This window comes from Cnephaeus nilssonii, assembly GCF_951640355.1.
Source record: "Cnephaeus nilssonii genome assembly, chromosome: 22".
NCBI lineage: Eukaryota > Metazoa > Chordata > Mammalia > Chiroptera > Vespertilionidae > Cnephaeus > Cnephaeus nilssonii.
In genome coordinates, this window is record NC_137093.1 from 24,329,615 (window position 1) to 24,339,500 (window position 9,886).

Here is a 9,886-nt window from a genome sequence, read left to right on the forward strand (position 1 = left end):
AGACCCTCGTCGCTGCCAGTTGCTAAGCAACAGCATCCCCTCCCTCTCTCTATGCATGGTGCCTGGTTATCTTTTGGGGTCTCTCTTCCATCTGTCCATTGAAGAAATACACCTTGAGTGCCTACTGTGTGCCAGGGCTCAGGCTGGGAAGTCAGAAAGAAAAAAAAAAAAAAGGTGGGAGATGGATCCCAACCCTCAGTCTGGAAAGCCTAGTATTATATTCTAACAGGACTACATGATATACTATAGGGATACAATAACTGTGCCGAGAGGGAGGAATCATAGGGGTTTCCAGAGGTGGGTTTTGTAGGTGGGATAGGAGTTTAATAACCAGAACAGGGTCAAAGGACTTCCCAAGCAGAGGAATCAGTTGAATGAGCTATGGGGAGGTTCCAGCAGCAGTTTTTTTAGAGTAAGACGTGGTGGGGGGCTGGTTCTGAAGCTTAAGAGGTCAGCGGGACCCAAATCAGGAGGACCACAAAGGCAGGTGGGAAAGTTTGAACGTTTTTCTGGGGAGCCAAGGAACATAGTCAGAGGTGAGTGTAAAGGGGTCTTTGGAGACCGGAGGGTCTCCCTTTTCTTTGTCTTTCAAGGTGGTCCCAGAAGCCATCTTCACTGGTTGGTTGTTTTTTATTTTCTTTTTCTGGAAACAGAGTCCTGAGTTTGCCCCCAAGCAGCCAGCACAGAGCAAGGCAGGACCCACGGGCTCCCCCACTCGGGGCTGTTAGCACGGAAAGGCCCCTTCTGCCTCCGTGAATACAGATGCTACTCCCTGTGGGCAGGACTTCTCCCCTGTCCCGCGGCTGGGTGGGGGAGGCCAAGGGCATTTACAAGAGAGCTAGATGTCTTCGGTTCTAAGCCCAGTTCCTCCCTCCCCGGACCACACACGGGGAGCTAGACGGAGACTGGAGCTTCAGTTCCTGGATCTATAGGAACACCTGTCTCCAATGGTGTCAGGGAGGCTGCAGGTGTGGGGAAGCACCCAGCCCACAGGGTATAATAGATGTGACATATCATTTACACTGAGTGGCCAGATTATGATGATCTCTGAACACATAATCACCTGGCTACTCAGTGTATGTATATATAGAGAGGCCTGGTGCATGAATTTGTGCATGGGTTGGGTCTGGTCAGCCTGGCCAGGGGGAGGGGACATGGGCTGTTGGCCGGCCTGCCTGCTGGTCGAACTCCTGGTCGAGGGGACAATTTGCATATTAGCCTTTTATTATATAGGATATGCACTGAGTGGCCAGATGATTATTCATTCAGAGATCACAATAATCTGGCCACTCAGTGTATATTATGTTATATTACATTACTGCCCTGTGAGGTAGCTGCTGTTGTTCTCGTTTTCTCCTATTTTATAAAGGAGGAAACTTAAGCACAGAGAGGTGAGGGATTCGCCCCAGGTCATCCAGCAAGTGAGAAGCAGGACCCGACTCATATCAGGCCTGGCTTGACCCCACCATCTGCCCCCATACCAGCCCACGATCTGTGCAGCTTTTGCCTGGGTCTGAGCCCCAGACAGGGGTTTGGGGGAGGGGCGTGGGCAGAGTCTAAGACACCGCCCCTCCTCCCCCCCCACACCTCCTCCCTCCAGCTCCTGAAGACTCCCACTCTGGGGAGGGATCCTCTCTTTCTCGGCCTCTTCCTGCACACCTCCCTGCCCACTTCCCAGAGGCCTCCGGGGCCTGGCCACAGGGCTTCGATATGAGGGAGCCCCCGAATTCCCCCTGAATGATACCTGGACCAGGAAGTGACTGTTTCACAGCTCACCAGGCCAGGCCAGGCTGCCTGCACAGGCCACCAGGAGGCATTTCAGCTTCCCAGGGGCCCAGACACACGGGGGCCAGGGCTCCAACACCTGCTTCCAGCATCGAGCTCTCCTGGGGCACGCTCCTTCCTCGGGGGTCTAGCTCAGAGCCAGCCCCCCAACACCCTTCGCTGTGACCTGGGGGAGGAGAAGCTGGGCCGTGGCTTGAACGTGTGAATAGCAACACTGATCAGGACGGCCCCTTCGCTGAGCACAGGAACACCCTTACACCTCATGGGATCTCGGAAGCCATGCCTGGAGGTCGGCCTCCTCGAGCCCTGGGGACTTGCTGGAGGCCACGCAGCGCACACACGGCAGGGCGCGTCTCCAACTGGGGTCCGTAGGATCCTGAAGGGCCTCAGCCAACCCCTCCATCCACCAGGCTTTCTCTTCCCCAGACGGCATCCAGCTATGAGCTTCTATTTTCCATTTTCTAAGTGGAGTGCGCTGAACCCAGGGCCCCGGTCCCAAAATAACTCAAACCAGCTCCACGGCTGGAACCGAGGCCTCGGCGACTCCGCGGCCCAGTCCAGCCTCCCCTTGAAAGACTTCCCAATCGGCAACCAACACCAGGCATCACACACAAGGCGCCCTGCGCCCGCAGGATCAGTCAGAAAACGCGCAGGTTCGGGCGGGGGTTCGTCATTATTCAGCAAGCCTATTTAGCATGATCCCACCCCCACCCCCTCCTTCTCTCTCCCTGCAGCCATCAGCAATGCGGGCTCATTACCATCAGGAATCTGGCTGGAAAGCCAGCCTCATAAACAGAACTAAACAAGCATGTTTGATGGGAAAACGCGGGACCGGCCTGTCACTAGCCAAAGCCTTTCAAATCCATCCTCCGTTGTTCCCCCAGCCCCACCCATCCCCACCCATCCCCTGCTAGGAAAGGCTGTGGTAGGTTGGGGGTGTTTTTTTGGGGGGGGCGACCGGGAGAATCGCCCCCAAAGCAAGGGGAAGGTCACCCAGACTTGGCCCCTCAGTGCCCAGAGCCGAGGATCTGTCTCCCAGAAAGGAACCCCAAGTGCGGCTGGAATCTGAAGCCACGTTCTGTGTCTAAGAAGCAGCGACAGCGATGGGGGGGCGGGGGGGGGGTGGCCAGGTTCACCCCAGTTTGCTCAGATCCGTCCTGTTCCCCTTCGCTGTGCATCACAGAGGTTCAGGCTCAAGCGGCTCAAAGCGTCCTACAGACCTAAGGTCCCCGAACAGGCATTCCCCTCTCTGTGCCTCAGTTTCCTCACCTGTAGAAGCAGTCCCTACACCAGAGGGCCTTGGTGAGGGAGGAAGACTCATCCCATGTCACCGTCTGGCACCTTCCCTAGGAGGGCCATTGGAGGGGCTACGCTCCCGCTATGGGCTTCCTGGAAGTGGGGGCCCTGTGGGACACGGGGGTGGGAGAGGGGTGCTCTGGCAGCTCACAACAGGAGGGGGGTGGTCTCTGGTGCTGGGCCCTCACCATGTGCCAGCCCCTGTGCTGAGTCCTCTCCGGGGATTGGGGGTCCTTCTCACACCACCCCTACAGCGGGGTTACGCCTGTGCCCATTTCACAGAAGGGAACTTAGAGGGAAGGAACGCTGCTTGGGGAAGGAACGTGAGGAGAGCTCCTTCAAAATAAGAGCCTGCGCCCGTCACCCAAAGGACAAAGGCAGGAAATACACTGAAACCCCCCCCCCCCGGGAAGACTCAGTGGGATCCCCCTCCGACCCCCTGCCACGAAGGCGGTGAAGTGCACGAGGGACTGGTGGGCGGTGAGTGCCCTGCCCACCCCGAGGAGGACACAGAGGCCGGAGAGAGGGAGCTTCGTGCTCCTGTGAGTCAGCTCCTGGGAACAGATCACCAACGCTCACTGTTTGGCGCCTGACCGTACCGGCAGCTCTTCCTCTGGACGCTGTCTTCCCCGAAACAGGAAGATGAGTCCCGACTAGAGGAGACGGGGGTCAGCCTCACCTCGGCCACCCCGGGCCGGCGCTCTATCCTTCCGAGCCTCGGTTTCCCCATCTGCCAAATGGGGAGAATAATGGTGCCTCGGGTTGCCAGGCGGGTGAGCTGGGCACAGAGCACTTAGCACATAGTTAACACTCAATAAATGGCAGTGCTACTACATGGAGCGAGGCCCCTGCAGGGCGGGCCCGGCGCCCACAGGGCAGCCCTGAGAATTGATGAGGTGCCTGTATCACACGTTTGCTCCCTCTCAGACCCTGGCTGTGCGGTCCCAGGCTCCCAGCTTCCATCCAGAGACCTTGCAACACCAACCACGCTGCCAGGCCTGAGGCGCGCCGACGGCTCCACCCGGGGTTCTCTGGGCCAGGCCCAGCTGTGCGGGGCCCACCCTCCCCAGCTGAGGCCCAGCCGCCTCTGACTTCGGCCACTGGGCCACCTGGTGAGCTCCGGGCGGGCTCCAGGCGCCAGCTGCCCCCACCTCTGGCTCAGATGAGCTCATCTGGGTTTGGTAACTTCCAAGGCAGCCAGGAATGTTTGCTCAAATGTTCCAGGCGCAGAGAGCAGAAAGAGCAAACCGGTGCCCTCCGCCCCCCCCCTCGTCCCCCCCCCCTCTTTGTGCATGCAGAAAGCAATCTGCTATAACTCAGACAGGCTGGCTTCACCGGGCCTGAGAGATGGATGTGGCGTTTTGGAATCTATATCACCCCAAAGGAAAATGCCTCCTAAATCACGGGGAGCCGGGAGAGAGCAGGGGCAGGAGGTGCAAGGGCAGGAGGCGCAGGGGCCTGGTGACTGCTTCAAAGGCGGGGCCCCAAGGGGGGACCCCCACCAGGCATGGGACCTCCCCCTGCCATGGGCGTCATGGCTTCCCTTCTTTGGGGGAAGCCTCAGGCGGGAGGAGAGAGAGAGAGATGGAGGTGCCTGTCTGACTCGGACACTCAGCGGGGTGCATGCATGCACTCATGCGCACGCACACTCACATGCACACGCGTGCACACACGCTAATCCTGTCCATCCCCAGGTCCTGCTGAAACCTCTCCCAGCTCCATGCCTTCCCTGCTTCTGGCCACCACCCTCCCCACCTGGACAGCCGCCAGGGCCTACATCTGATCAAATCAAGTCACACGTTCCCTCCTCCCGCCCACCCCACCCCCGTCCTTAAAGGAGGTCAGTGGAGCTCATGGTTTGGAATGAAGATGGAATGGCTCACCACCGCCTGGGAGGCCCTCCATGCCGAGCCCGGGAGAATTCGCTATGCTCACCCTGTTCTCCCCGGCCACGCCGCCCTCTGGCCTTCCTTCTTCACGGCGATCCCAATGGCCGGAGGGCTCCTTCCTGTCCACGCCCCGATCCCAATGGCCGGAGGGCTCCTTCCCGTCCACGCCCCGTTGGCTCAGGTAATGCACAGCCATCCCTCCCCTCAGGGCCCCATCCTCAGAGACGTCCTCCCCAGCGACTCCTGCCGCCTTGGGATGCTCTCCTGGCCCGAGGCCCGGGCATATCTCATGGGATCCTTTCACGAATCTCTGCCCACCCCGCCCCATCGTGGGCGCCAGGTAGGCAGGGGCCCTAGATGGACCCCGGTTTCCTATTTGGAGGGCTGGACGGGAAGGCTGGCTCTCACTCGCTGGCATAAAGGAAGGCCATGTAGGCGTCCTAGGTGCACGGGCTGGCACGGAGGCCGGAAGAGGTAGAGGGGAGGTGAGGAGGAAGGGTATTGGGGGAAGAGGGGCGGGAAGGTGCCCGCCTGGCCCCAGGCACGCCAGCATCAGCATTCAAGAGGCCCGCTGTCTGAACTGAAGAGAACGTCTCTCCGTGCCTATGACGTCCTCCCCTCGAGAGGGTCAGTCACAGCCCGGAGGACACCTCGAGGCCACCCCCGATCCAGACATCCGGTGACTCCTCCCTGGCACCACGCAAACTGGGTTCCAGTGAGCCCACGCCGCTGAGGAGACTGAGGCTGAGAGCAGGGAGGAGATGGGTTAGGACTTCTGTAAAAGACAGTTGACTTCAATAGACTTCAACTGAGTACCTGCTATGTGCTGGGCACAAGGCATTTGATGGATTAAAACAGATGGGGTCCCAGCCTTCAGGACACCAGAGGGAGATGGGTAGGCATGCAACAGCTATAGGAGCAGCATAGGATTACGGAGAGGCCAGGACCCCTCCGAAGGGGAAGAGGACAGGAAGAGCCTGCAACCAAAGACTTTGACTAACACTGGGCCGCAGGGCGAACCAACAGAAGTTAGCTGGGCGCCTTGTTTTGTTTTTTTTTAAATAGAGAAACAGTGCCCGGCCTGTGTAGCTCAGTGGCTGAACATCAACCTAGGAACCAGGAGGTCACCGTTCGATCCCCAGTCAGGGCACATGCCGGGGCTGCAGGCTCAATTCCCCAGTAGGGGGCGTGCAGGAGGCAGCCAATCAAAGATGCTCTTTCATCATTGATGTTACTCTCTCTCCTCTTCCTCTCTGAAATCAATAAAAAACATATTAAATAGCCTTAACTGGTTTGGCTCAGTGGATAGAGCGTCGGCCTGCGGACTTATAGGTCCCAGGTTCGATTCCGATCAAGGGCATGTACCTTGGTTGTGGGCACACCCCCCGTGGGAGGTGTGCAGGAGGCAGCTGATCGATGTTTCTCTCTCATCGATGTTTCTAACTCTTTGTCCCTCTCCCTTCCTCTCTGTAAAAAAATCAATAAAATAAATAGTAGCTGAATGAATGGATGGATGGATAAATGAATATGAATGAATGAACGAACCAGTGTCTTTGTCTGTCTTACTACTGGATCCCGGGTGCCTAGAACAGGGGCTCTGTGTGGTCAGTACTCAACAGCCATTTGCTAATGACTGGACCTAACACCCACTGCCTGGTCCCACGGAGTGGCGCAGGCCTTTTGTTTAGATCTACGTTTAAATCCCAACAGTGCCATCCACATGTTGGGTGACCTTGATCAAGTCCCTGTCCACTCCCCATCTGGAAAGCAGGGATAGAGCCAGTGTCCCGCCCCACCCCCCCCATTCCCCACCTCCCGAGTGAGGGCTGCTGTGATGGGTCACCAGGGCCAGGACACTCCAGGGAAGGGGGTCATTGACCCCTGCAGGGTTAAGGTCCCGCCATGTCACGTGGCCGGTGGCCCGTCCACCTTGACAAAAGGCCCGATTTAATCCAGCCGCCGTCGTCGCTGCCACGGCTGGGGCCCAGGGCAGCAGGTTTGTGGCCGGCGTCCGACGATCAGGTTTCGAGTAATATCCCCGCCAGGCTGCCCCAGCTCCGCGGACAAAGGCCTCTTTGTTGCAAATATATTTTTTAAATCCCTGAAGATATTAGCAGGGCCAGGGAGATCACACCGTGAAACGGCTCGGCAATTGTTGAAGGGACGTGTTTCAAATTTGGGAGTGACCATTGAAATGAAATCTGCCCCGTGCCTTTCTATCAGGACCAAGATTAGCTCAGGGCAGACGTGGGCCTCGGGCCTGGGCTAGGAAGTCTCCGAGGCAAAATAACCCTAACAGCCTCCATAACAACAATGCCAGCTGTGATTTACGGAGCCCTTAGCGGGGGCTGGCCCGCCGATGCTGGTGACTTCCAATAATCCGTGACTCGCCACCCTCCTGAACATAGCTGCCCTCCTATGGAAACGCCGAACGCCACCGTTGGAGGACTGGTTAGAAGCCTACATGCTAAGTCTTGGATATTCAGCAAGAAAGCCCCATGAAAAAGATGAAAACACATCCCTCTGCACACAGTAGGTGCTTACATACAGTGTCAGGCTGGTGTTTGGAGCCAGGCGGAACTGGATTCCAATCATGGCTCTCCAATAATCAACATCCTGACCTTGGACAAGCCCCTTCCGCGTCTCCAAACTTGCTTTGGTGCTGGTGAGGAGGAAATAAGCGAGAGGAGAGCAGCACCTGGCACGCGCGAGGACCCGATCATGGTGAAAAACCCCATCCCCGTGAGGAAGCAGCCAGGAGACAGAACCCCTGGAAATTACACAAGGTGGGCCTCTGACTTCCCGTAATTCGGCAACTCCTACTCGCCTCATGACTTTGGAAAATATTCTCTTAGCGTTTGCAATTCTTGATCTGGGCCCAGCACTGAAATTATTGCAGGCTTTCTTCCTCTTCCTTCCCCTCCTCCTCCTCCTCCTCCTCCTCCTCCTCCTCCTCTTCTCCTTTTTGACAGCTTGAGCAAAAGGAGCTGTTTTTGAATTTCAAGAGAGGAAAAACACACACGCGCACGCACACACCCCAAACAGCATCATCTTGCAGGACAGAATGTCCCCTGTGCTCCAGAGCGGGCGGCCCGGCCCCGCTCCGCCGGCCTCACAAACACTTAGTGTCACTGCAGGTTATGTAAGCGCGGTTTGGGCTGCGAGGTTGGACGTGGCCTTGGGTTTTAAAAGGAGGCAGAGGAGTTTGGGTGAGGAGCTGTTTGGCTCCCGATAAATCCAGGAAGTCAATGCAGGAAAAAAAACAAATCCTGACGACGCGCCCGTGGAGGAAATATTTCGATGTATAGTTTGGAGCCACGAGATCACAACACTCAAGCCGGAGTTTGGCCGGCGTGGCTTTCTCGTCTGCATCCCTCCCGCACGTGGGTGAGGCTGAGAGATCAGGGAATGGGAGGGGGAGGGGAGGGAGGGGGCAGCATGTGACCTCTTTTGTGGGGCGAAGGGCAGCATGCAAGACCACACCACTCCTGGAAGGGAAAAAGAAACACCAGTTCTTAGTATTTTCAAAACTGCTTGTGCTTTTGTTCATTGAGTTTAAACTCCAGCCCTGATGTCCAGGCCCCAGATGGAGCGATTTCTATTGGCCAGTGTTGGCCGAGGCAGGCACGCAAGATCTCTGGTCCTGACCTGGAGAGCATTATGCTGAGCGAAACAAGCCAGCCAGAGAAAGACAAGTACCACAGGATCTCACTCAGAGGTGGAATCTAGCGAACCAAATAAACTGGTGATCAAAAATAGACCACAGAAGCATGAACAGACTGTGGAACCTCAGAGGGAAGGCAGGGATAAGATCAACCAACAAACGTGTATGCCTATCTGCATAACCCGTGGACACAGACAGTGGGGTGGTGAGGGCCTGGGGTGGAGGATGGGGGAGAGACGGGAGTGGGCTGGAAGAGGTTAATGGGGGAAAAGGAGGACTGTGTAATACTTTCAATAATAAAGATTAAAAAAAAAAAAAGATATATGGTCCGGGAACCAGAAAGCCAGAGATGGAGGCACCAAATTCGTCCTGATTTGCCGGAGACCTTCCCAGGGGTAAAACGGAAAACCTTGTATTCAGAGAAACCTCTCTGTCTAGGACAGCTGCGGACAGTGGGTCACCTCACAAGACAGAGTTATAGAGCATCACCCTGCTAGGTCTTCATGTAAATACTGTCACCCCATTTCACCCCATGGCTGTGCCGCGCCAGCACGGCCAAGGGTGAGCCTGAGTGAGGGCGGTGAAGGATTGAGAAAAGACAGACAAGAGAATGAAAGCTGGGTCTTGGTGGGACGCTGTCCTCTCTGATGGAGAGACAGCGACAGCGCCCACAAGCCGTGTCTTTATTTTATAGCCGATGCCACGAGGCAAAGGAAGGGCGTGGTCAAGATGTTTACAACATTCTCGTGGGTTTCGATCCTACTCAATTACATGCACTTGATCAAGCTTTGTTTCCTTGCAGCCGATATCACTCAGGCACGTGGGGCCACGTGTTCGGACCATAGGTTCAAGCTGACAAGTACAGCTGTTGGCTATAACGGTGCTGGGAGGGCCCTGCCCTCCAGGCTGGGACTTGCCCGTGGCCACGAGAGGACTGTGCCCTCTCATCAGTCAAGGCTTGAACCTGTCCAAACACTGTAGCCGCTCTCCACACATGGTGACCTTTGCAGGTAGATCATGCCCATTGTACAGACCAGGCAACTGAGACTCAGAGCGGGACGTCACACAGTAGGGGAGCGGAAGGTCCTCGGGGGGGGGGCTCTGATGAAAATTGATTTCTGGGATCCTCCCCCAGAGAATTCAGCTCAGGAGTTGGGGCACCTGGGTTTACACCACACTCTTCCGGTGGTACCAGAGCAAATGATTTCAATGTGCAAATCCCAAGCTCCATTGGGATTAAACGGCCTTGGGA